Here is a 19058-nt window from a genome sequence, read left to right as displayed (position 1 = left end):
ACAAAAAGGAAGGCGAAATCGTGACTTAACATATCAACATCTGCCGATGTCCCTTTGTAAACAACTGCAAAACGAGTGACATCGCTCGTTGTGCTCCAAACAATAAAACAAAGAGAAAAATTACTCGTATAATTAAAAATCAATAAATATATCAATTAGTGCAAAGTATACGAAAAAGGGGAAATAAAACGTTGATTTAACAAACATAAAGATTTTACGATGAGTTACCAAAATTAAACGAATTTAAACTTCTTGAACATGTTTAAATGCTTTGGCGAAATTCAAATATATGACAATAATATATATACCAAATAAAATACAAAAATTACTTTTATGTTCATTTTTCTTAAAAAAAATAATAGATGAACGTAAAGTAATTATAATCACGTACAAATGTCTGCGAATATTTACGACTACAAATTTCCACGCTGACTAATCAAGCCGATAAACAGCTTTCTTTAACCTTCGGCAAAAGTCCGTCGATAAAAGGTCAAGACCTTTTCCATTGCAAATTGCTGAGCGAGCAGTGGAATCTTCTAAGATTAGAAATAGACTTTGAGAGGAAATTTCGAGTCTGATCTTATGGTTAATGAATGACAAGACTGAATCTCACTTGAAATACGTCTCAGTGGCAGAGTGTACGGTTGTCACGCACATGCGTGGCCTGTTATCAAGGCAGCGCGCGTCTACGCTGCAACGTAGGCATTGCATTTAACGTCGCATCGTAGCATTGTGCTGTACTTGGCCCGGCCACGCAATCGCCGCGTTATGTAATTCCTAGGGATGGAAACAACAGACAAGACACAAGATATTGCGGGTCATACAGCTGATATGACTGCATTTTACACGATGATACGTCATATATACGATTTATCGAATTGATTCGTGGTATTTTAACTAAAGCAAAGATTGAATAATTAAAGGATAATCTTCGAATTATTGCTGAATAGACAAACGTTTGGAAATTTAATAATTTCTTGAGTTTAATGTCACGTCGGTAAAGGAATACAAAAGAGTAGTGATTTCTAGGTTCTTCGTAGCAGTGACGTACGATTGTACTTGTATGAAACACGACTGAGATGACGAAGAACTTGTGCAATTTGGCTCGTGTAAAATGGAGGATGCCCCGAAGACTGACACAATGGAATTAATCGAGAAAACCCGATTTTTTCTTGTTTACGAGCATCACGTGATCTATAGGTTAAACTGTATAATTATTTACATTTATTCTCTTCCTAAAAATCTGTAAAGGTAGCTGAGTCTACAACATTCAAATAATAGATGACATGGACGGTACAATTAAGATAAATGTACATTTTGTTTCAATTAAAATCCTTCATTTCTGGTAACGTTCAAAGTTCGTCCCACCAGCTTTGTACACGGAAAAGATTTAATTTCATCGTTCCCTTTGGTAAAGAGGAAATCACACAAGGTCGACGGTGACACGAATACTTGGTAAATACTGCCGATCGGCGGTGGTAAATATGGCCGTGAAAATAACCGAGGGAATGATATGCACATTTTCCGCGATAATTGTAAGCCAGTTACGAAAGCCTCGATATCAGCGTGAGCGCATTTCGTGCGCCACGTTGGTGACATTTCAAGAAGTTCAAGATCGCGTGAAATAAAAAAGTCTTCTTTCATAGGCGGTGCTCATGCAGCTACAGTACTGCACAAAACTCTTGGACTTTCCTTGGACTATGCAAAAATTCATCTATCTTAGTAATCTCATAATGGCAACGATTATCTTTTTAAAAAGTTTGTTACGCAGAAACGAATCTTTAGATATCTTTTTTATGGTGTTACTTCTTCATGACTTCTCCAGGGTCTAACAAACTTTTTCAGAAATATTTCGATAAATAATCAATAGTGTTTTAAGTTCTCCAAATATAATGACAACATATGACATAACTTATCTTAGACAGAAATTAAATAATATACTAACAACAAGCTTAGTGTAATATCAGTTACCTTTATATTTCTTTATAAAAAGAGAATACCTCCATTTAGTCGGTGGCCAAAAACTTTTGCACAGTACTGTATGTCGAACAGCATGAGGTATGCATGTGTTATGTAAATCGCGATTCTCTAACGAGCGGAGGACATTGAAAGAATTCTGGTTTTGCAACACTGTTGCTCGCGCGATGTAGAAATACCTGTCGATGTGCTTCTGTCCACCCGCCTGGAATGCTATCCGATACTTTTTTAAACACATCCATGTTGTTCAATGGACTGATGGCGAGGTATGGCATGTTTCTTCGAATTATCGTCTGATATTCCCGCCAGTAATACTCGTAATATTACGAAATAATTCACTGATGTTAGGAGAAGAAGGATGTTGCTAGAGTTTACAAGGTTGCATTTGTTGGTTGAGTGAAAGCTAATTGATCTTAGTGCCTAATGACTAACGACTATATTGTGGTTGTTTATGTGTTTGTAGGAAAGAATATTTAAAGACGCAAACATGTACAAAATGTATACAAATCGCTTTTTAGGTTCTTTATCTTTGGTTACGTTTATAAAAATATAAATTCATACAAGCATCCATAATCTATTAATGGTACTACGTATTAAATTAGAATTTCTATTTCGAAATTCTTCCGAACAAACATCATAAAAATAAGAAACTGCTGATTACTAGAAACTGCTAATTCTGAATCTGCATATCGATCAGATTTCTTCTAATCAAAATTCATGTATCGTGTTTCAGATAAACAAAAACAAAATATCTTTCGATTCTATGGAACTAGCAAAATTTTACGAAATATTCAGCGAATAAATTCATACATCCTATAAGTAGTATAAATATATCGATAATTGTTTATATAGATAATTAAAATGTCTAGTAACCAAAATAACAGTCAACGTGAGACAAAACCTTTTCAACAATATGATTAGAAGTAACTGTTTAAAAACGCACTCCTGTCACGCATTAATCTTTCTTTAGAACGGAGTCAATTAGCTTTTAGAAATCGACAAACATTTTACCTCGAAGAATCGAGCGTCGAACGAACGAACGAATACGGAAATGAGACGAGCCGGAGAACGTCCGTCGTTCTGTGCATTGAAAGCCGGGGAACTCTGAAGGTAGAGGAGATATTAATGAGAAAGAAATACCGTTTCCCGTGATGTAATTAGCAATGTAAAGGCAGTGGTGACAAGACACGTACAAGGGAGGGAAAGAGGCAACAAAAACGAAAGAGAAGAATAACCAATTGGCTTCTGTTTCTTTCCATGCGCAATCGTCGATAAACTTATCGCGTCCTATTCTAGGAAATTCGAAATTTGCAATTTAAACGGGTCTAGTACGTTTCGACTTTCGCGAGTAGTATATTATCTGATAGAGCACTTTCCTGAATACGTTCCACGTCACGTAAATGATCACGTTAAAATTACCATTAAATGAACAGAATAAAGTTATATATACAGGGTGGTTGGTAACTGGTGGTACAAGGAAAGGGGGTGATTCTATGCGAAAAAAGAAGTCGAAAATATAGAATAAAAATTTTTCGTTTGAGGCTTTGTTTTCGAGAAAATCAACTTTGAATTTTCACTCGGTACGCGTGCACTTTATCATGTCTCGTTATAACGGATCTCACTGTAGATCGTTGTCTCGATGGAAAAATTTAAGAAAAAAAAATTCTTATTCTATATTTTCGACTTATTTTTTCGCATAGAATCACCCCCTTTTCGCTTGTACCACCAGTTACCAACCACCCTGTATATTACATATCATATATTACCATATATTAAAAGTGAAATAAAGAAGATTAATTGGTAAAGAAGAATGAATGTTCCGCAATGAAGGTCTCATGATGATCATAATCGAGCAAACGAACGCTCACTCGTGTACCCACTCGATTCGCTTGGAAATTTTAAATCTTGGAAACGGCTACGTAAATCTGAAACTGCCGTTTCTAAAAACTCGGACACTGCCTCGAAGGTCCTTTTATTCATAGAAATTGATTATTCATCGTTTGTGTGGATACGTTTTTATGGGTCTCCTTTTTTCAAGGAAAATATTATAATTCAGATTATAATGCGAAATTTCTAAATATATTTCTTATCTTTCATCTGAAGATAATATTTCGCAAGTCAGATTTCAATTTGAATGACACTTTTCTCAAACTGCTTTCAACACATTTGCATCACAATAGTCGCATCGTGGACTTTTGAGTTCTACGTTTGAGGACGAAATATCGAAGAGATTAGCGATTCATGACCATGCTAGAAAACGAACGAAGGGGAAGTCTCATGCATTTAACGTGCAAGAACGTTATTCGTCATGTTAAGCGGTCGCGACATGTTTCCTTGTAGCAAATAATCGTTTCTCTGACGTATGCCATGTTTACAATACGAAATACCATTTCACGCTTGTACGATTTGTTACGAAACGAACTGTTAAAGAAAAAGAATATCTGAAGCGGCATGTAACGTCAGCGCGACTTTTCGACCATCGATTATGCATAATGCTCTCGTGTTTTATGAAAACAATTTAGAAGACGTTTACGTAAAGAGATGGAAAAAATATAGATTATGGTATAAGAATTCCTTGCAAATTTTATGCACAGAAATCATATGCGATGATTAATTCGTGATTTTTTTATTTAGAGAAGAGAAAGCAGGATAGATTTTATGTAGCACGGTGTTCTATTGAGAAATCAATACATAAAGAACTATCACGGTAATAAAATTAAATGGAAGAAATGAAATGGCAAGGAAGTATAATAGAGAAAATTAACATTGACTTACAAGCGAAATAAAACATGAGCCGTCTACAATCAGAATTATCAGAGTATCTAAAATGTATCATTTCCTGGGAATGACATTATCCTGCAATAAGATCTCTCGAATGTACTAAATCATAATAATTAAATCCACGATAGGATGAAATTTAATTTAGCATTAAAATCATCGAAGGCTATAATTAAATTAACAGAAGAGAGATTGAAATAAGAGGTACATGAATAATATACATATAATACAATAGCTTGTCTATATATTATACTTTACAAAAATCAATTTAAATCGCCACATATGCATTAAAATAAATTCTACACCTAAAATTTCTGTGAATAATTACGAATTGACCAGTTTGATTGGTAGTTCTAATATTAACCGATAAGTAATATCCGAGCAATATTAAAATTGAAATTATTTATACATTTATAATAATATTTTAATATAATTATAACAATTAAATAATATTTAATTTCATCGGTTAAAATAACATTTTCTAGCCACATCATCCTCCAGCATTCCATTATTCGATAGGTACATACTCATTCTTTTGGCTTAGCTCCGAACAGCTTTTTGTATGGCGTTAGAGCGTCGCGACGACGCGCATTCCCGAGGGCGTTCTTTCGCGTGGTTTTAGCCCGCGAGCCGTAGAAAGCGGAGAAATAGGAAGTCCACGCACGAGAACAGCCTTCCACGATAGATTTATGTAACGCATGACAGCCGTGTCACGAAGAAAACAACCTCGGAAGCGTTTTATGTAACGGTAAAAATATCGATTATGACACCGATAAATTTGCAGTGGCAGCGTCACGTTGTTGATCTATCGTGCAGTTGCGTTCCACCGGACTTTTCTCAAAGGTTCGATTTATTGTCCCAGGATAACGCTATCGCCCATAAGTACTTCGATATTTCCAAGTCATTTTAGATATAGATATAAAATACATTTCAAGAATGAAACATTTTCATTTAATTTTAACCTCTGATCCTATCTCAAACGAACAGCATAAAATTAATAAATATTGACAAAAACAGTAATTAATACTAATTAGTATAAATAAAAAAGTAATAGGTGGATGAACATTGATCCTGCGCTAAGTGCATTTCTGAGTTAAGTGACTTTAAGTGTGTCCGTTCAATGTTGACATTTTAGAATGATCGAGAACTGTATTTTCAGTCGTACTGTAAGTGTTTATATAGATTTTACGAAATGTCATTCATTATAGATAACATGGAATTGGAGTTATGTAAATATATTTCGTATTTCAGTGAAATTTAACAGAGTTTTCGATCTCACATATGGCAAGAGGTAAAAAACTAATGGTAGAGAAACGTTGTTTAATCTTAATTTTGAAGATATAACAAAAGTTATCGATCTTCTGATCGAATTATGTTTCTTATCGAATTATCAGCTGTTTAAATACTTATAAATGACACTGCGCCTGACATCGTAGTCCTTTTAATGAAAGTGACACGTAACTCAAGATCGTGACGTGTATTCAATGAGATTGCTGATTTCAACATTGTCGCGTGTGATCGCTTGTTTATGAAGCTTCGTGACCCGGAAATCGAGATCCGAATTTGCGTTTTGTAGATGTGTGTGATGGATTCTTACCATTGGCAAATCTTTTAACTGACTACGTTGAAAATAAAGAATATTTTAACATAACATTCGATCGAGATTGTGGAAAGTTCGACGAAGGCAGGCGAGGCCTCGTTTAAAGTAATTGATCAGGAACCAAGATACGAAGTAAAATGACGTTCATTCATAACAGGCAGCTTTCCATTTGTAATAGGAGTATTTCTAAATGATGTTGACAATCGTCCAAAAATTGGTACACGTAGATAAAGATGTTGGGAAAGATTCGTTCGAATCAGGAAGATATCAGTTTGAAGAGGATGATAGTAGAATCGGCTAAATAGAGTTATTTTCGATTTCTGTTATAATTCTGATTTCCTTTTGAACTTCATTGGCTACGAGAGTATAAGCAATTATTATTCTTTAATTAGTGTTTTATTTTTCTTTAATTTTATTATGTTATGTGCAAAGCATTAACATTATAAATAATAATTTAAATATCAATATTTGATATTTGAATATCGAATAATGAATTGCAAGTACATAAATTACGAAGTTACATAAATTTAAATTGAACTGTTGTGCTACGGTAGTTTGTAACAAGTGGTAATTATCGCTAATAACTAAGATAGTCGGTACGACATTAAAACAATAATAAACAGTTTAACGCGTATATACTTTCCAAAATAGAAAACTGAGCAGGCTTTTCGCTTCCTATACGTACATTCTCAGTAGTTTATTATTACAGCTTATTATGATATGTTCTATAATATATATACTATTTCAGTATTGTATTCAAAAATTCAAGAAAATCGGAAAAAATATTCGGTAACATAAAACTGATATCTAATATGTGCAATAGATCTTTAATTCATAACAAATATTTTATCAAAATCCACATGAATCACACAAAAGCTAAAATGATCAACTTATTTAAATAAATCGTTAAGCACTGATATTAATAAATCAAGAAATTATGAGTTGTAGGGTATATATTTCTACTGTGTAAATAATACTACAATTTTAAATCGAATAGGAAAATTAACTGACTTATGGACTGTTACTTGGTTTCGAAGCTGTTTATCATAGTCAGTTTATCAATTATTATTATACGAACAAACTTGTTATTTATTTGAGACGTATAAATATGTTGCCACGCGAAGTAAATATACAAAAATGTTCAAGAGTAGATATAGACGCAAAAATATATAAAATCAAGCGTGAAACATACATTACGTTCAGGAAATATTCCATTTAACTTCAGTTTCTTTTCAGTATCTAGAAAGAAATATATTTGCTTAATCATTCTCAGTCTAAAATTAGACTATAAACATTCATAACCTATTTATACATCTCAAGTTAATAATATCTAAACTTGTTCTAATTTTCTAATTTTAATAAGAAAATTGCATAAAATACTATTATTAATATTCTACCAATGTGCCAATCGTGCAAAAGGACCCACATACTACAATTGAAAAATTTATCCAAAATCGACTCGCTAAACTTTTAAATGCCTTCTATAAAGTTGAATGGAATCACGAAAGTATTAAAAAGAAGAAAGACATCTTCTTCAGTTTCTTCGAATCTGTGCGTTCTAACGGAACAGCATAGCGTCATGTCTGACTTTCACACGCCTCGTATCACTTTCCATGTCAGCAACAGCAAGTAGAAACGGAGAAATGGCAAAGACTAGCCACCAGCTGCAGCAGTAGAAACAGCGGCTGCAGTACGAGACGAGGTAGGCGAAAGCTCGACTCTCGAGTACGAAACCCGAGACCTTGAGTGCGTGCACTCGTGCGTCGGTATGTCCCTGAGCCGCAAACAGGAACACAACGATTATCCGGCAAATGAATGAAATCGAGTGAACCGGTTCACCGGCGTACATACGCGCGCTACTGCCACCGCTTCGGTTCGCTGCGGATCCACCTTAAACCAGAACCACTTCTTCGTGAATGGCTGTGCACGGCATGGTAGGCTCGTGCTCCGCACCGAATTACGCAACGGAGTTAACCGGCTGTCGTACGATCATTAATCTGACTGGTCACGTGTCGTCGGCCGCGTCATATTAGTTTTGATGCGACGCGTGGTGGCTTTCGAATGAAAAATTGCTGCTTCATCGCTCGAAGTCGGATCATATAAGGTCGTAGGACTCGGTGTCAGTGGAAAATTTCTGAATAAATTTCCTCGCGTGAGATTTCAATGAATTCTTTTTTTTTTTTTTTTTCAAAGAATCGATGTTTCTAGTTTTGGTTTGTTTTTGAGTATTGTACTTAAGACTGGATTTTCAAATATAGCTCTTCGCGTACATGAAATATTTCGAAAGAATCGACATTTCTAAGTTGCGGGTTGTTTTCAGGATTGTAGTTAAGATTAGATGATACCGAATTATGCGAACTTTTATATATAGAAAATGTTCAAATAGGCAATTTTGATGGATTTTTAAGACAGTATATGAACTTTGGCTTTTTCTTCCGTTTCGTTACTTGGTATTTTTTCAGCTTCTGGTAGATATTTTGTCGGGTCAATTTTCCATTTAAGCTAAACTGTGAATTTGACATTAAACGAGAGTACCTCAGTGTTTGTAGTGCGTGTTAATTATAATTCCATCGAGGATTAATTAATCCCATTGTGTAAACATCTCGATTAACCCGCATTTGGATTAACCCAAGCGAATTGAATAATAGAGTATTGACTAATTACTTCGTCTTGAGAGGATGAGGTCACGACTCATTCCTCGTCGAATGACCGAGAAATAACGTTGCTGTTGGTATGGCAATAGTATCTCATAGTACGTCACGCTTTTATTTAGCTCGATACTGTCAATGAAATTTCCCAAAATCGACCTTGTCATATTACAATTGCGGTATGAAATCAACAGCGTAAATAGCAATGATCATAACCTTTTCTATCAACATCCATTACATCACTGACCATAGGTATTAAGAATGACTTATGAACTTGTGATAGAAAATTTCGTATGTATTTTATCATAAAGTAAACATTAGTCACACATTAATAATTAGAAGCAGTGCTTATTACCGTATTATTGCAGATACACGCTTTTCTAGAACATTGCATAATCCACCAACGTGCATACTATGATTTGCAATCGTAAGAGCAGCATATTAGACAGATCAAGGAAACCAACAGATATTTTACTCGAGTGATTATTTTAAACAATAGTCATTCATTCCTTAAAAAAGATATTGCAGAAGATCTAACTTAGCTTAGGTAACACAACCATAATGATAAAAAACATATAGAAAGTTCGAATCAAAATCTGGTCCCAATATTATAGCGCGCAACGTTAGAACGTCATTTTCGTGATGTGATCCGACATCCATATTTGATCCCCAATGTTCCGTGTCATGACCAATTCATGTGTTTGTTACGCAGCGTTTAAATCATAATTAATTATATAGCAATGCGATAAATAAGCAACACATAGCTCACGGGTATTTGTCGGCGTTTGCTCGTTGAATTCGTAATTAGTTGCAATTACAACATATATAGTGCAGTATTTCCCAATCGATAAGATAAAATAAGGGGCCATGAAGGAACTGGGAAAAATGGAAATTGTTTTTCAACGGGGAAAAACCGGAACTGGTGGACTTTCTGACGCGAGCGCGCGCACGTTATGGCTTTGTTCGTGATGTGCAATTTCACGGTCGTGACTAGTCTGTGTAGGTCGCTGATAAAAGCTTTGCGCTATCGCCAGCGGTCTTCGCTTATCGCCGCGAAAAAGCCCGAACGGCTGACGAATGACTGAATTCTGCATTCGCGAGAATTTTTGCACTCCTGTCGTTTCGAGTTTCCATTTCGACAAATTCATGCTGCTGGAATGCTACGCGAGCGTCGTATCTTATACCATCGAATGGAAATTTGGAGTCACATATCTATGTTTGGAAAAGTTAGTTCTATTTCATTTAAATTTGGAATCTCAGTTTCACATTTGGAAAATTTAAATGCCTTTTCAATTTCAAAAAATCGCAGTTTATCATTTGAAAAATTTCAATTTACATATATAATACAATAAAATCGTTCATGTGAGTAATTTCCTTGTGGCTTTAATTTCCACTATGTTATGGATGTGCGTACCTACACCATTTCATTTTTATCTAAGCACTAAATATTCAATAATAAAGAAATGATTTAAAAATGTCAGTCTGAGATACGATATTCGAGATACAGTTTTCAATTACGCCATTGTTCAACGATGTATAGGAAATTCTATAGAAGAGACGTCAATCGAATTAGATCGTTCGAATCGATACAGTGAAACGAGTTCTTCAGATAAGATACGCGTATCGATCAACAGTGTTAGAGTTTGTGTTGTACACTTGTGCTTCGATAGAATTTACCCGCAATACCATGTGGAAACGTTCCCTCGTGGAGGTGTTTACTTTTATAATAACACTATCGATTTTTTCACGCGATGGCAAACAATATTGATCATACGTGAACATAGAAACAAACAAGGTATTATAGATATTGTTCCATGGAGGCTTAATAATGACACTCGCTAAAAGACCTAATCTTATCATGAAATCAAAGAAAGATTCAAAAACTTGATCGAAACGTCAAGAAGAAATTTTTAAAAAGATGTTGGATAATATTTATGATATCTGTAAATATACTCACAATATTGAGCTTTCGGAACTAGCTAATAAAATTTCAAAATATTTATAATACACACGATGTATTCATAGAAAATTTGCATAAACTTTCGAACATTTTCGTGATATTATGTATGCACATACATATATATGTATATAAGGTATAAAATTATTGATTTGCTGGTGTAAATCTTATTTAAATACATTTTCTATTATCACAAACATTGGAATATCCTGTTAATATTATACTTGAAAGAGAATTGTGAACAGGGAAAGTCTATTGAAATTTATTTGTGCTTATTATTATGTGAATTGGATGCAATAAATTGAGATTTCTTCCGTATAATACTGACGTCTTTAAATAGAAAAAAAGAAATAAATAATTGCTTATAAAATAAGGTTCGGTCGTCACTATTCTCGTTTCCTGGCAAACTATAAATATGCATACACGTGGAAATACGATGTTCGCACGCGCGAACTCACGTTATCGCATTCGCCTGAGCTCGCGCACATCTCGCGCAAATATTTGACTTCGCTCGATCGGAATGTCTTTCCCGTCGTTTCTTGCCACGAATTTTCACAAAACCGTATTTTTATCGCAAGCACGCCAAGATCTGAGAAGGACACGTACGTTTCATCAAATTCCTCGGCAACGAAAGAGAGTGAATTGAACGTGGATTTTTCCTCGACTCACCGGAACGAATCGCGATATTCAGGAATTGTTTATCCTTTGCGAAAACGATCGCAGCTCGAACGGCGAACCTCGATATCGATTGTTGTAACATCGATTTGAAATGAATGTGAACTAAGAAAAGACGTTTCTGCTTTTTGAAAATATTGAGAAGATCGGAAAAATTTATTCAAAGATTAGATTAGATAATATAAGCAAGTATATTTATAATATTAAATTTGCGTATGTTAGAATAATAAAACAAAAATTAGCATGTACACTGTATAAATAGGAGTGTTACAGCATATAAATAGGAGCATTTTGTTTTACCAATTTGCTAAAATGTGTATTGTTTTTATGCAGACTGATATTATTGTATTTTGGAACAAAATATTATGACTTAAATATTCGATGAGTACACTGCGCTTTAAATTAAAAATACATCTGAAATGTACGAAGAAGAAATAATTTCAGTTCGTTTGTCAGAATTACTTACATCTATTTTATTGTCTAATTATATACATTTTAATATTATACATTATATATTATTATATTGTTGTATGTATATTATTTATAATATCCAGATTTCCGCATTTTTAGTAGTTTAGCCAGTACGATATTGTAAATGAATGAAGAGACTTCTGTAAAACATTTTCCAATATTTTTGATTTCTTTGAAAGAACATAAATATCTCTCTTCAAGAAATATTTCATTCACAAATCTCGAAAACCTCACAAATAAAACTTTGCTAAGAAAACTGGTCACAAATCATCACCGCGGATTATCATAAAATTCTGTATGACTTCTCCTGTAACCGTATTTCACAAAATGAAATTATAATATGTAATAAATGAACTGCTTCGATAAGTCTATTAATCTCGATTAAGCCAGATAACCGTATGTAGAAAACGGAAATTAAGATGGAAAATAGAATTCGTATCGCTTGGTAGGAAGTTTTACGGCTCGATCGCAATAGCTCACTACATAGTTCAATTCTGTTCATACACGTGCCACGAGGTCAGCCGTAAAACGGTGCTGGAAGAACGTTAGCTTGTTACGCAAAATAACGACGAACGAGCGAACAGGCGAGCGAATACTAATACGAGTGTTTTCAGCTGGTTGGCCGTGACCACGAAAAGCTTACCTCTGGAAAATAGAAACTGGCTAGCAGCCTGGCGCCTTCGTATAAAAGACAAACACGATTATCGGCCCGGTTATCGGTGGCTATTAATCAAGTCACGATTTACCGGCGTACTGAAGTTGCATAAATTTTTACGCGAACGATTACATACGTCTACGAACACTTAATTTCCTCTAACTTTAGTTACGCGGAAGCGTACAACTGTTCTTCCTGCCTTTTGTCTTTTTCTATCTCTTCTGTGTTTCTCTTTCTGTCCTCCTTCTTTATCGAGTCGCAACATTGTCAATTAATTCGTTAATTATTTTCTCTCCTTTTTATGACGAGTGACGAGAATAGTTGACTCGTCTTTTACGATCAACTTATGTCATTAAATTACATTTCTTAATTAACATTCCACCTTAATCCATTTTTTTAAGATCGCGGCTATGGAAAATAATTCGAAGGATTAATTTTTTTATTCTCCCATTATTAATTCTCCCATCTACGATAGGGTCTACAATTATATGAAACCTCAAGAAATTATGATAAATTATAGCTTGATACTTTAATGAGAACTTTGATTATGATGCTTAATAGTTATCTCGTTCGTATTTATTCATCAGTGGATCGATTTCTACGTGATCGTAAGTTAAGTGCTTGTAACGCTCGCAGATTAATTGCTGGACGTGTTCAAGGTGAAAATAATCGTGGCAATCGGAGAACGAATTATTTCCGTTTCTTTCACGCACAACGCGGTTGCATCAAGGAAACGAACTTTTCCGTTGCTCGTCTCGCAACCAGCTAATGTTTGCTCAGATCGTATCGCGATGCTATACGTTACTCAAACCGGTGGTCCGCAGTTACATCTGTAGGAAATGTTAATGCAATTACGTATGTTATTTGCAATTAATTCATTTACAATCGTAATCAACTAATCTCGTTATTCGATCATTTTACTACAACTGATTGGCAAACCGAAGGGATTTTATTCAAAACTGTTAAAGTTATTTTCCTCCAAACATCCTGCTAAACATGTATATTTTACACCGACGTAAATTAAAATTCGTACGAATATTTATAAAATTATATTAATTAAGTATGAATATCTCCTTGCTGAAAATGCTTCTATCGTTGCAGTTTATAATAAGAAAGTAAATATACGAATCTTTTCCTTATTTGCTTAAATTATCCGTAGTATACTAACGAATAATACCAAATTACTTCAAATAATCCAAAATCTTTCATTACATCCACAATATCAGTAGGTTGGTCAAAAATTCGACAAATCACCCGATAATCCCAAAAATTGTTCCAAAGTGGAATTCCTTGAGAAAAAATGAGCCTCTAATTTTTGAAACACTATACATTTCTCGTTACCAAGAAGCCAAGTCCTGAGGTGACTTTCGGACTGCTCCCTGTTAATCTGTCACCATGGGTAGTATCAGTGTAAGACGGTACGGTTGGTTTCCTGTTCGCGGCACGTATTATCGGATTATTGCGTTCGCGGGCTGTAACGTAAAAGTTCATACCGGTAATCCTTGGCATACTTAGGCCGGACAGAGTCGCGAGCTACATGCTCGCTCTTAATCTCGGTCGAAAAACCTGCTCGAACAATATGCGCGACACGTACATGTGTATTGTACGCCGGTGCACGCTAGAGCATGTAGTACGTAAAACGTTGCACATCTAAAGCAACTGCTCGCCTTCTCTCCTCCTGCTATACATTCTTATACCAGTGCTTCTCTCACGTTCCTGCTTCCTGCGTCAGAAAAATTGGCTAACCTGTTTACTGATGCAACAAAGGAAAGGAAAACCGAGCGAGAGCGTCCCGAGCGTGGAACTGCCGTAGAAACCGGAAGGAAGGCACACAGGGAAGGGGGAGTATGCCCCGGGAAAGGTTAAAATATGAAGCTATAAAAGACAGCCTGGCTGTCGTATATTTAACTACGTCCGCTTGGGGAATGGTGGATCAATTTTGATGGTGGTTGAACGACTGGTTTATCTCATAAGAGAAAATCGGTGAGAATTATGTCCTAATACAGGGGTTAGTGATTACAGGGCAGAAATATTCAAGTTTCTGTGAGTAGATATGCAGCTGATACAAGACAGAATATCTATTTAATATAATATCTTATCTAATTCTGTTCTTCTCTCTTCTTTTTGGCCATTTCTGTACAATGGATCTTTGTGATTAATGTTTAAGAGATTCATTCAATCAAAGGTTAAAGTAAGTAATTAGGGACAAATGTATGAAGAGGAAATATTTTTTCAAGTGGACTGGAAAAAGTCAATCGTTCTGAAATCACTGTTTCAAGTGGAAAATGATGATAGACTAAAATTCATGTCTGATATGTTAACAATTGGATACTTTAATCGCTTGTGTAAATCTTCCCTCTACTATTTTCTTTCTAAACTAAAATTGATGGATTATGTGAGCACCGCTTTTGATAAACCATCGCCAAACTCTTTACCAATGACGGGTCCACAATAATATTATTATATTGGCGATGCTTTCGATTGAGAAGTGCGTCCGTATAACTTATCCCAATAAGTAACAATACTACATATGTAACATATATAGTATCTTACCCTCTATGTACGAATTATTTGTCGGAAAAGCTACAAATGGAATCCTCCATTCCCAAAATTATAAACCGTGTTTTACTACACTAGCTCTGACATTGAAACTGAAAAAGCATTCTCCCCAATACGGTTCTCACCTTTTCGATCTTTCAAACGCTAGCAAATAAAACGAATCTTGTAGCGAAGGAAGAAACGTGGAAGGAGAGTGATTTGGAGGATACCGGTGATTCGCACCAGATACTTGGCAAGGCAGGGATCGCAAACACGGTGAGAGTGGTTGCAAATAAAATTATATCGAGCAGCGGGAGAAACAAGTAAGGGATCCGTAAATACGGCTAAAAGGAAAGTCAACAGGGGCTAGGACTGTACGGATGTGCAAACGAGGGTGTAACTGGATCGAGCGGGGGTGCCTTTCGCAGTCAGCGGTACGCCGGGTGGAAGAAGGGGTTTCTAAAGAAAAATTGATAAGAGAAACGGGATGAACGATAAGAAAAAAGAACAAATATGCGGCACCGATCGATAGTGCCGGAGAAGAAACTAAATCGAATTCAATGGAGCACGGAACTGGGAAAGGGTGGTTGAGGGGTAGCCTGGTAGAAGAAAGAGGAAGACATAAGGGGTGGCTAGCTGATGGGTGGGCGAGAAAGCAGTAGAAACCGCAGATAACGCCGCAGATAGCCGTAGAGAGTCCTTAAACGCTTCAGAAACGAGTCGACGAACAGTGCAATGTGCCCTGGCCTTTATTTACTGAGCGCGTGCTGCTTTCCATGGGACCTTTAAAAGGCACGCGTGAAAGGAAAAGTGAAATGGAGAGATGAAGGGTGTATGTGTGGTGTGCGTTTCTGATGTTTCCTTCCTGTTGAACTTTCCACGTGCCCGAGCCTTGTACGAAGGGTGCGCTCGTGCGTGCTCTTTCTATCATCCCTGTTCGTGTATGCGTGACACATTTTATTCTATACCACGAATGGCAAATACAAAGGGGGCATTCTTTAAAAACGTTACGCTGGGCTTTTGATATAAATACACACTGCGAGTAGCAAACATCTTCTTGTCGTGCAGAATGTTCAAATTTGGCGCTGGTGAATTATCAGATTTCGAGATTCACTGTTGAATCTTTGTGTATCGTTTTGTTGCAATAATTTGTCACAATTTGAAGTGTGAAACATTTTGAGGTATAAGTGATGCGATATAGTATTTAAATGGAGAGTAGAGTTTCTAGAAGATTCTGAAGAATGAGTCAAATATCCTCAGTTGTAGGGGAGTCACCATTTTTGTGAGTCAAGTATGATTCATTCAATGGAGTAACCAAATTGCGTGTCCTGTTTCTGAAAGAGAATAGCTACTTTTACTGTTACATATTACCAACTACCGGTTTTATGAATGTTTCTGGAAACTCACAAAACCACTTTTCTTTTTCGCTACCTTAACACGCAACTTTGATATTTTTATTGCAAACTTATGTAACCTATTCTACGACTACTCTCTTGAATTTATTCATTATGTAACCTGTTGCTTTGATTTAAAATATTGTTCTCTGACCCACATATCGAATGTCTATCGCCTCAATACCATTACGATCGACCGATTGTAATCTTCAGAATATTGTAACTAAATAATCTAGACTCCACTTGTCTTAAATATACTTGAACCGTTAATCAATTCAATAACATTTATACGTAAAAGACGACGCAGTTGTCGCAAACAACGGATACTGATTTAAGATAATTCATTCGAAATACCATTTACTTGCTATCGAACATTCCATCAGATAATTGTAATAAAGTGTAAAACTAAAATGAATAAATGTTCAAATACTCGCAACAATGACCATGCAAGCGAACGTGTCGAATCGAGAAGCGATTGTCCAATCCTTATGAGCGATTTACAATAACTTGCATCGCAATCATCCTGCTTCTCTTCTGCGTTACGCGGAGAGAAAAATGGATTCCTCCCCGAGCCATGGCCGACGGCCGACACGACTTTATAATCGCGATTACGTCTCGCCGGTCTTACCTCATCGCGGAAGTTGCGATACAAATCTACCTTGCGATTTGTCGCGATTGTCTTTAGATAGCGGGCTTCCTGCACGTTCGGTTTGTCGGTTCGTGCTTACGCGTAAGTGAATCAAGGTCTTCCTATCTAGACATGATTAAATGATACTCCGACATCGAGGTGTTCCTTCGTGAACATCTCTCTTTGGCCGAGCGATATATTTAATATGTCATATACATGAGGAAATTTGGAAGATTTAAGTCCCTTATCTTCACGAAGAGTTTAATAAAAATAAATTGGTTAAATGACATTAACCTCTTAAATCTTTCGTGATCCCGTGCATCGTTAATGACAGATAAGTAAACTAGGCTCGTTTAGAGCTCGTGTAATAGATCCATGGATAACGACGAGATTACAAAAAGGTTTAAGTACGAAAGGCAGTAGCGATAATTAAAAATTGCTAATGATTTATATTTACGAGTAGATAACAAAAAAGCTCACTTTCATCTAATAGTAAACATTATACATAGGTATTACTCTATTTTGCTCGATACATTTCAACAACGGATAGAAAACGAGGCTCTAAATATAGTTAACCAGCTCCAAAAGGAACAAGCTCTCACCTTACTTCTTTTACTATCTTTAGCGTTTGCAATGATTTTCGTATACGTTTGCACAGATCAGAAGCGCGACCCAAATGGAACAACCTTCTTTCTTTTTTTCGGTTATTCAATTTTAGGTCTCGAGAGAAGAGAGCGGCACCCGATAACTTCCCTTATCAATGTGATCGGGAGGAAAGCAAGCAGGAGTGTTAGGAAAAAAGTAGTACGTCGAGCGACCGCGACATGTCGAGGTCTCGCGTCCTTGCCAGTTACCCCACTCGTTGTTCGAGGAGTGGGATCGTCCCCCACCGCTCGTCTCGTTCGTTGGTGGCTCCCCCTACTCCCCTCCCCGACTCCCCCTTCGTCCACAGCGGTATGTAAGAGGCCGCACATGTTTCCCCGCGTTCCAGTCTCGCAGCGGCACTCGCGAGTGACTGTTCGTGTGGATTCGCGGAACGATAACTGCTCTGATCGAAGAAAAGAAGGAAAAGGAAAACGGAACGAAGGACATTACAGGGGCACGCGTGTTGTCTACAATATCTATATCTGTCTCTATATACATATATGTATATAGATATACGCGTGTACAGTAACGCGCGCGCGCAAAGGACGAGTTCTTTCCTCAGTGCTGCGTTCGAGAACTGACACGACACACACCGCGAACGTCGTTGCAGCGAGTAACACGACCGAATATCGATAGAAAAGATAGTGAAGAAAGGGGAAGCAGTACGATAACATCGTTACTGCTCCGATCGTTTTCCTTTCTTCCCATAATCTCCGCGTCTTTCTTTTTTTTACTTTTATACGTAACCCGTGTAGCGATACGAAACGATCGTGTACCATAACCTTATTTCCCAACGTAACATCGTTTCACCAAAAGTGAGAATCGATTGCGCGAGTGACAGCTTGTTCTACCTTTTGGAGCTACACGATCTGTAAAGCAGTGTGACAGCAAGGAATATTTCGTGATCGTACCTTGCAGGAGAACTCAGGAGCACGGTGAGAAGAGGACTGTGGATACGCAACGAGGAGGATATTCCGAGGGTATTACGGAACTAGTGATCTTCCACTGACGTCATTTCGTACTTTCGTGCTTCATTCGAGGGACGAGAATAGTGTTCGCTGACCCAACAAAGACACGTGAGTATCGAACTCT

The 19058-nt window shown here is 36.4% G+C and overlaps 1 protein-coding gene across 3 annotated transcripts in view; it reads left to right on the top strand.

Moving 5' to 3' along the window:
- Positions 1-19058, top strand: part of LOC126864448 (protein Tob1-like) — a 120471-nt gene that overhangs the window by 43315 nt on the left and 58098 nt on the right. For 2 of the 3 annotated variants that reach the window (XM_050615813.1, XM_050615815.1), the window contains exon 3: positions 18885-19042. The gene's annotated coding sequence lies outside the window, so the exon portion shown is untranslated. Of the gene's footprint in view, positions 1-18295; positions 19043-19058 lie in introns of those variants that run through there. The other variant, XM_050615814.1, reaches the window with a different exon arrangement.

This window comes from Bombus huntii, chromosome 4, assembly GCF_024542735.1.
Source record: "Bombus huntii isolate Logan2020A chromosome 4, iyBomHunt1.1, whole genome shotgun sequence".
NCBI lineage: Eukaryota > Metazoa > Arthropoda > Insecta > Hymenoptera > Apidae > Bombus > Bombus huntii.
Note: the sequence above shows the minus strand (reverse complement) of the source record. Positions and strands in the feature narration are given on the sequence as shown.